Below are 8,337 nucleotides of genomic sequence, written 5' to 3' on the forward strand. Positions count from 1 at the left end.
CAGTGTTCAAACAGTACACCACATCAGACGCCAATAGCATGACTTACTGATATTTATATGCTGAGGATTAGTCTTCTTCCAAGTTCTAGCTGAAACCACTCATTACTATTGAAATTACTGTTCTTCTAAGCTGAATTCAGTTTAACTCACCACTGTAACAAATGAAAATGCTTTCATCTTGCCTCTGAACTTTGTAGCCTCAAATTTTAATTATGAAAGTCCTCGTCTGATATAAAAGAAGCCCATCTTTATTATTATTTTTCTTTCCAACGTCTGTTGTTTCTCTTTTCTGGATTCACATTATAGTGAGCTGTGGTTGCTCCCATTGCTAAGCTATGCACAGCAAATGAGGGAATTGCACAGCAATACATTGTAATTTCTTGTGAGTGTATTTTGGAATATTATTTACTCTACGTATGAGGTTTTTTCTTTTATGGCAATATACTTTTCCTATTTCAGGGACAGAGTTCCAAATTCCAAGTATTACTGTTAAGTCCTGGGAATAATGGTGCTTGAGACGAAGCATATCCAACAAGTCTTTATTGTTTGCTCCATTCTACGAACAACCAGAGCAGAGGCACGCAGGCCTCTATTTATACCCTCTGATCCCCGGGCAAGTTCAACCAATCATGAGGCGGGCTTTTCCCGCCTTGCGCATGCTCACAAGGCCGGCGCCGCTCAGTCTGGTCCCGGGCAGCTTCTGCAATTGCATCTTGCAGGCTCAGGACACAACAATTACCTCTACTAAGTTTATGGAAAAGAGGGAGATAGACAAACTGTCAGCAAATGGGAGAGGAGACAAAAGTCTCTTTAAGTCTGAATATTCTTTCTTCTTCTATCCTTCATCTTCCTTTTCTCTTGTTACAATTTCAGTAGAGGAATCATCTCAGAACGGGGAACACAGAAGTCAAAACCAGATTACTCAACAATTTAATCTGAGCTCATATTTGGTTGGCCCCAACTTGGCTCACCTTTCAAAAAGCATTGAAGGTTGGCTGTTTCCGTAGACCTCGGGGCTGGGAGGGCAATGTAGCCCCAATCCTGGTAAAGGGTCTCTTAGGGAGCTTTTTTGTGACATAGTTAGCTTGGAAATGTATTTTTTTACATTGTATTGCATTGTACTGGTGCTGTACTATATTTTTTAATTTTTGTCAGTTACTCAACTTCACTTTTGCTAAATGGGTATCATAAAAATCAATTTAAATAAATAAATAAATCTCAGCTTCCAAAATCAAGACAGCATTTAGGTAGCAGCAAAGAGTTTGAATTTTCTATAGGTTTCTATATCTTTCACTTCGTGATGAGTTTTATAATCAAATCTGTAACATGGCATGCAAGGTACAGGGTAAAGGTTTTGAGGCTCTGCATCTGGAGTAATTTCAACTGACTGCAGAAAATGGACCTTTATAAGTAAGAATTATGTTCCATGGTACTGATGATGATGATAATGATATACTACTACTACTACTACTACTACTACTACTACTAATAATAATAATAATAATAATAATAATAATAATAAAGTTGGAAGGGATCTTGGAGGTCATCAAGTCCAACCCCCTGCTCAGGCAGGTAACCCTATACCATTTCGGACAAATGGCTGTCCAGTCACTTCTTAAAAACTTCCAGTGTTGGAGCATTCACCGTTTCTGGAGGCAGGTTGTTCCACTGGTTAATTGTTCTAACTGTCAGGAAGTTTCTCCTTAGTTCTAGGTTGCTTATTTCCTTGATTAGTTTCCATCCGTTGCTTCTTGTCCTGCCCTCAGGCGCTTTGGAAAATAGCTTGACTCCCTCTTCTTTGTGGCAGCCCCTGAGATATTGGAACACTGCTATCATGTCCTCCCTCGTCCTTCTCTTCATTAAACTAGACATACCCAATTCCAGCAACCGTTCCTTATATGTTTTAGCCTCCAGTCCCCTAATCATCTTTGTTGCTCTTCTCTGTACTCTTTCTAGAGTCGCAACATCTTTTTTACATTGTGGTGACCAAAACTGGATGCAGTATTCCAAGTGTGGCTTTACCAAGGCATTGTAAAGTGGTATTAATACTTCATGTGATCGTGATTCTATCCCTCTGTTAATGCAGCCCAGCACTGTGTTGGCTTTTTTGGCAGCTGCAGCACACTGCTGGCTCATATTTAAATGATTGTCCACTAGGACTCCGAGATCCCTCTCACAGTTACTACTATTGAGCAAGGTACCCCCTATACTATACCTGTACATTTGGATTTTCTTGCCTAAATGTAGAACTTTACTTTTTTCACCATTGAATTTCATTTTGTTAGATAGCGCCCAGTGTTCAAGTCTGTCCAGGTCCTCCTGTATCCTAAGCCTTCTGGAGTGTTGGCTATTCCTGCCAGCTTGGTGTCGTCTGCAAATTTGATGAGTTCCCCATCTATCCCCTCGCTAAAATAGCAAGAACACACATTATCAATAACTGTGAAGTTCCAAGAGTAGAAGATACCTTTCCAACAATGTTTGGTTAATTTGGAAACCTTTTAAGAGACATTCTTACTGCTTTTATTGCTCATTGTTGGTTTTTGCTTATGATTTCTTTGGATGATTTTTATGTGTTGCATTTGGTTTCATTTACCATTCTCTATCTTAGGAGTCATTGTAATCAAAGATAAGTTATATTTTAAAAAATATTTTATTTAAAGTTTACTTATATTTTCTAAGTAGTCACAACATCCCTTTAATGCAAGCCTTTGTTAATTCAATTTTATTGATACACTACTTGATGAAAACTAATAAAAACACCTTATGAGGTTGCAGTATATGTGGAATTTGAATCATATCTACCATAATAGATCACAATATTTTTCAGTGCAGTATAATCTTTTTTATTATATAAATTAGTATGAAAAACCAACAGCATAAGGAACAATCATAATCTGTGCTGTTTATAAGAATTGGCTAACTTATTAAAATCTTACTGTTTCTCCCAGTTAGTGGGTCTAAAATTATTAATTTGTCCTATACTCTATCAAGTGAAGGGCTTGATTTTTGCATATGTGCAAGAAACTAATTCAAAGGAAATTTACCTGCCTCTATGCATAATCTATAAGAAACATTTTTGAGTAAAGTCTGAAAACATGAGCTCAGACAAATTTATTTTGTTTAGGTTTTTTCCCCGAAATCAGTCCTTCCATGTATATGATTCTGTCTCTAATTCTTTCAGGTTTTCAGTTAACATTATAATTAAAGGAAGACATGAGAAAATTAAAACGTATGTGTGTGGCCAATGTCCATATATATTATGATGGGGTTTCATAACTTTGTTGTTGCTGTACTCTTCAGCGTATTGCATAATGGACAAATCAAGCCACACAATGTTTGCAGTGGGTTCTCCTAACGTGACTTCTAACGTGCACTGGCTGATGACTATTTCTACATGCATTGTAGTGAATACTATTCTCCAGCTGAGAAGATGCAAGTGTGATGGCGCCCAGATTGTGGTTTCCAATTAGAGTCCCTGGTCCTGGAATCACTTCCTGAAATTACCTGGGTCATGTTGGACACCACCTATTGTATTTACTACAACATATAAATAAAATGGTTTGACATTTGATGTTGGTTTTTTTATGCCAAATGGGAACTTTTTAATATTTTGTTAGTTAGGGATTGCTATCTTCATAGGTAAGTTTGGGAGCTTCAGTACTGATATTTATATTGGCATTCAGGAAAAAAAGTGAATGAAGCCACATAAAAATCTACATTTCTTTTTAGCTTAATTTAATTGAACGGAGCCATATATATATTGATTTTATTGCTTTATTTTTAGATGTCACTCCTAATATATATGCATCATTGAGGATGATATTTATTTAACTAAATTGACTAAAAAGTACCTTTACTCTGCATGTAGTTAATTTTCTCTCTTGATCACATTAATAATTGGTTAGTCATTTGGGGGGACATTCTATGAGTCATGCGCAACACTCTCAGGAGCCACATGTATAACCTTGGCACCATGGTTAACAGGTTTTATCCTGCACCTGAATGTATTTCTGTTGTTGTTTATCACCTTAGATATACACAAGGAACTATACAAATGAGTATACAAATGAGTTTTTTAAAAAAAAATTCTGCAGGAGAAAAAAAAAACATTCTCACCAGGTAATATGCCGTTGGAGCACAAGCACCCTTGGAAGATATTATGGCTCTTTTAGAAGATTTGATAGGGAGATCCTTATACCATTTGCTATATAAAAAAATGAGCAACATATAGTCTATCCTTATGCCAATCATAGTATTGCATAACAGTAAGTTTCATTATGATGGCAAGGAACTCTTCCTGGGTTAGAATCTGAAGTTGTTACATTTTCAAATGAACAAAATCTGTGTGTTCTGATGGTATCATCTTGATAGTATACAGTAGTAGTTAATGTGATTGATGAGGACAAGGAAATCCATTTTAAATTCTTCAAATCAGCCACAATTTTCACTGGACAATTAGGGGACTTTCAGCATCTGTGACCCTAATTTACTTTACAGCAAAAATGGTTGTATGTGCATAGTTATGCATTTGTATGTCTGTCCCTGTGAAAGAAAAGTCATGAGAGTTGGATAATGGAAACAGTAGATTAACAACATAATAATTAAGTAAGCCGACAAGTTATGCCATCCTATCAGCCACAATAACATCTAATAAGGAACAAAACAAATGACATGAAAGTAATGAACTCATATTCTCAGGGAGAACGAATGAGAAGCTAAAAGTACAAATAATTTATTTAAGCTGGTAGAATTAGTGTTTTCTGTCTCTCCACATTCAGCTTCAACCATTTCAATAAAATGGAATATTTTTTTTTATTTGGTTGGTTGTCATAGCTTAAATTATCTAACTGATGAACCAGATGGACCTGTCAAGAGAAGATTTAGAATATGGAGATTCCTTTCACATCTTGTAGCTTTCCTGAGAACCGTTAAAGCGTTTTGTTAATAGTTGTTTTTTGCTGCTTTTTATTGGAAGAATGGCTGACCCTTATGGTCTAAACAAGCATACCAAGGACAGGATCATTTGAAGCCTGAAATGAAGGAAAGTGAAGGAAAAACCTTGATTTTTCTTGTTTTGCAGAGAGAGGTACATTCAGGGCCTGCAACTCTCACCTGTCATGTAATAAAGCTCATAAACAGCCCCCAATTGACTTTAAAATCTGATTTCCTTAATCAGCATATGCTTGATTATTTTTATTTTAGTGAAACTCAAAATAAAATATAAGATACATAGGAAATGCCTCTCTCATTTTGGCCCAGATGAAACCATCACAAGGATCTTTAGCCACAATCTCACTAAAGAGAGACTAAATATTGAGTAGTCTGATCCAAGTGCCATGAATGTGCTTGAAATGAGATCCAGAAACCACAGGACTTTAGAAAATAAATGTTGTTTTTCATCTGGAATTTTTCTATTGCACCCTAGAATATATTTTCTTGCTTTCTTCTTTAATTATGGAGGAGAGATTATTATTTCTTAAACACAGTTTGAGTTCTTTGATGACAGCAGGATTTGAAAGAATTTCAGCTGAAAGCTGCTATAACAATACATGAAAATCAGTTACTATTTATCAGTGCTTTTTTTGTTAAAAAAAAAAAAAAAGGTGCCGGAACTCACACACGTCATACAACCCGCCTTGCCTACCCTGCAAGGTTCCATCCCAAAAAGGTGCCGGAACTCCGTTCTGGGCGTTCTATGACAAAAAAAAGCCCTGCTATTTAGTACCTTGGATATGCAGTCACAATTAAATCTTAGGTCAGCATCCACAGCTAGTTAATCTAAACAGGAAAAGGAATCTCCCTCCTCCAAGTCTCTACACTATATCTCCCAGCACCCTTCACCAATGGCTGGGAAGCTAGAAATTATGGTTCACCAACAATGGGACAATCAAGGTTAACCTCTTCTTGCCTAATGGTTAGTGATCTTTACAACAATTTCTAACTAAAACCTTTGTCCCCAAATTCATGTAAATTAACAAAATATTAATATCTCTGTCCAAAACAACTCATCTCCTCACAAGTTTAGATGTGTGCAATGGAAGTCTGAAAACATGGTGAATATTATGCACCTTCCCTACTGAATTATTGGCTGGTAAAAAGAAAAAACAGAGGTCTGAGAGAAATCAATTCAAAATAAACAATATTATTCTTGTCTATCATCTAATCACTGGTTGATTACTATGAACCACTAGTAACAAAAATGACAACTTGTACACCAGTATGATTTTTGTTTGCTGAGAGGGGAAATGAACAAGTACATGTTATACTGTCAATACTAACAATTTATGTGGTTCCCTAGGATTAAAAATATTGCACACTCGTGACCTTTGTCCTCTGTTCTACTTCACTAGGGATAAGCTCAGAAGAAAAATGTAGACCTGCAATGATTTCCATAAAGGCCCGAATTGCAGGAAAATCCCTCTTTAGATTTCCAGAATTGTAACTTGATACTGAAGATAGAGATGAGCAGAAACCAAATGAACTCTAGCTGGAAATGGTGAAAGCCAAACATAGATACCAGTGTTCCAAGTAAGAAACAATAAGTTCAGATATATCTAACGCTAATTAGAAGTGGCATGGGGTATTTGAATAATTCAGGCATCTTCAGGAATCCTCACATTTGAATGTTCATCTATTCCTGTTTGCCACATGCCCCTTTCAAATGTCAAGCAGAGTAATAATCAATTCATAAGCAAACCTATGGATCTAGTGCTTTCATCATTTATAGTTCTTTAAAGCAATAATATTGTATATCATTGTGATAGTACATACTGTTCTTTATTTCTCTCTGCACTTGCTCAAAACCTTCCCATGAGAGGAATAAAAATATTGCACACAAGTAAGTGTTATCCTTAAAACACAACTATGGCTATTTTCTTCTTTCCAATTATTGCAGCACAAAATCATAACAGTCATCCCAAATGTTTGATAATTAGAAGCTAAGAAAAAAAAAGAATTTAGATAGCAATTAGCTACACACTGTAATTAACATATTACTAACTAGCAATCCATCTGCCAAAATATAGGAATTTTAGATTGCTATTTTTATTCTCAGCATAGCACCTACTCTAATCTCAAAAGTGTTCGTTTTCGTATCAATATGTGAATATGAAAATGGGACAATTCATTTCATAAATACGTCCTAAGGATTTTTCCTACCAGCACAGGGATGCTCCAACAACCTTCCGCCCCCTTCTGTGTCTTTATAATGTTCCCTCCATCTTCTTTCCAATCCATCTTGGAGGGCAATTCAAATTCATCAGAGCTGGGATCTCTGAGATTCTCAGCTCTTCTAGAATGAAAATAGCTAAGCAACAGATTTAGCAAGGCTAACACATAGGGCACTTTATTTTGTTAATGATAGTGTCAGTGACCCTTAGGTGATGGAATCAGCTATGAATTACGATTTTAAGTTGATTCAGACACCATCACCATTACCCTATTGTTGGTCTCAGGACCATTTAGCTTGGGGCTGTGGGAGAGTATGATTCTTCTTCCTGTTGTATCCTGCAGCACCCCCAGTGCCTGTCAGCTGTTAGTTGGCTCATAACACTTTCAAAGTCAGGTCTCCAAGATGCAAATGTTCTCAGAGACCTGGAAATACAGAGACAAAGACCACTTTGAAAGATGTGGCTATTGTTACTGGTCAAACCAGCATATCTTTGGAGGACTCTGCCCACAGATTGATAACCACAGGAATCAACTGATTATGCTGATAATTGGTCAGTGGAGCATGTTGGATTAAAATCTACAACCAAAAATGGATTGGACTAAGAAGGAAAAGGGTATTTTAACATAAGAACAATTAAGGTTGGTTTAAGTCTACCCCAGCCATGGGCTGTAGATTATGAAAACAGGGCAGAAAAAATGTGTCATGTTTGTGCTGAAGAGAAGATCAAAACCTGCTATATAAAATCCCATAATATCTCCAAAAGCAAAGAAAGCTTTTGAATTTTTTTTTAAAAAAAACACTTTGAAAATATCCGGGATATCTAGATAAAACCAGGAGAAAACTGGAATATACGGATTTGGAAGTAACAGTGTTCTAGTAGCTGAAACCATTTTTTAAAAAAAAGTTTGAGAAGATCTAAACCATACCGTGCATTTCACCAGCCGAGAGCCCAGGGTCGGGGTGGGGGGGCGGTTATTATTAAGGAAGGCCTGGATCCAAGGGAGACCACTGTGCCGCAGACTGCCGGTTGTGAATCCCTAGGTGTGAAGTGGGGTCATGGGAGGCAGCAGGGCGTGCTGATTGTATACCTGGCTCCCCGCTATGTATCAGCAGCCCTACCCGAGCTTCTCAGTGTGATAGCCGAGATGGCGATTGAGACCCCCAGA

This window comes from Protobothrops mucrosquamatus, unplaced genomic scaffold, assembly GCF_001527695.2.
Source record: "Protobothrops mucrosquamatus isolate PMUCROS unplaced genomic scaffold, P.Mucros_1.0 scaffold288, whole genome shotgun sequence".
In the NCBI taxonomy this organism is placed as follows: Eukaryota; Metazoa; Chordata; class Lepidosauria; order Squamata; family Viperidae; genus Protobothrops; species Protobothrops mucrosquamatus.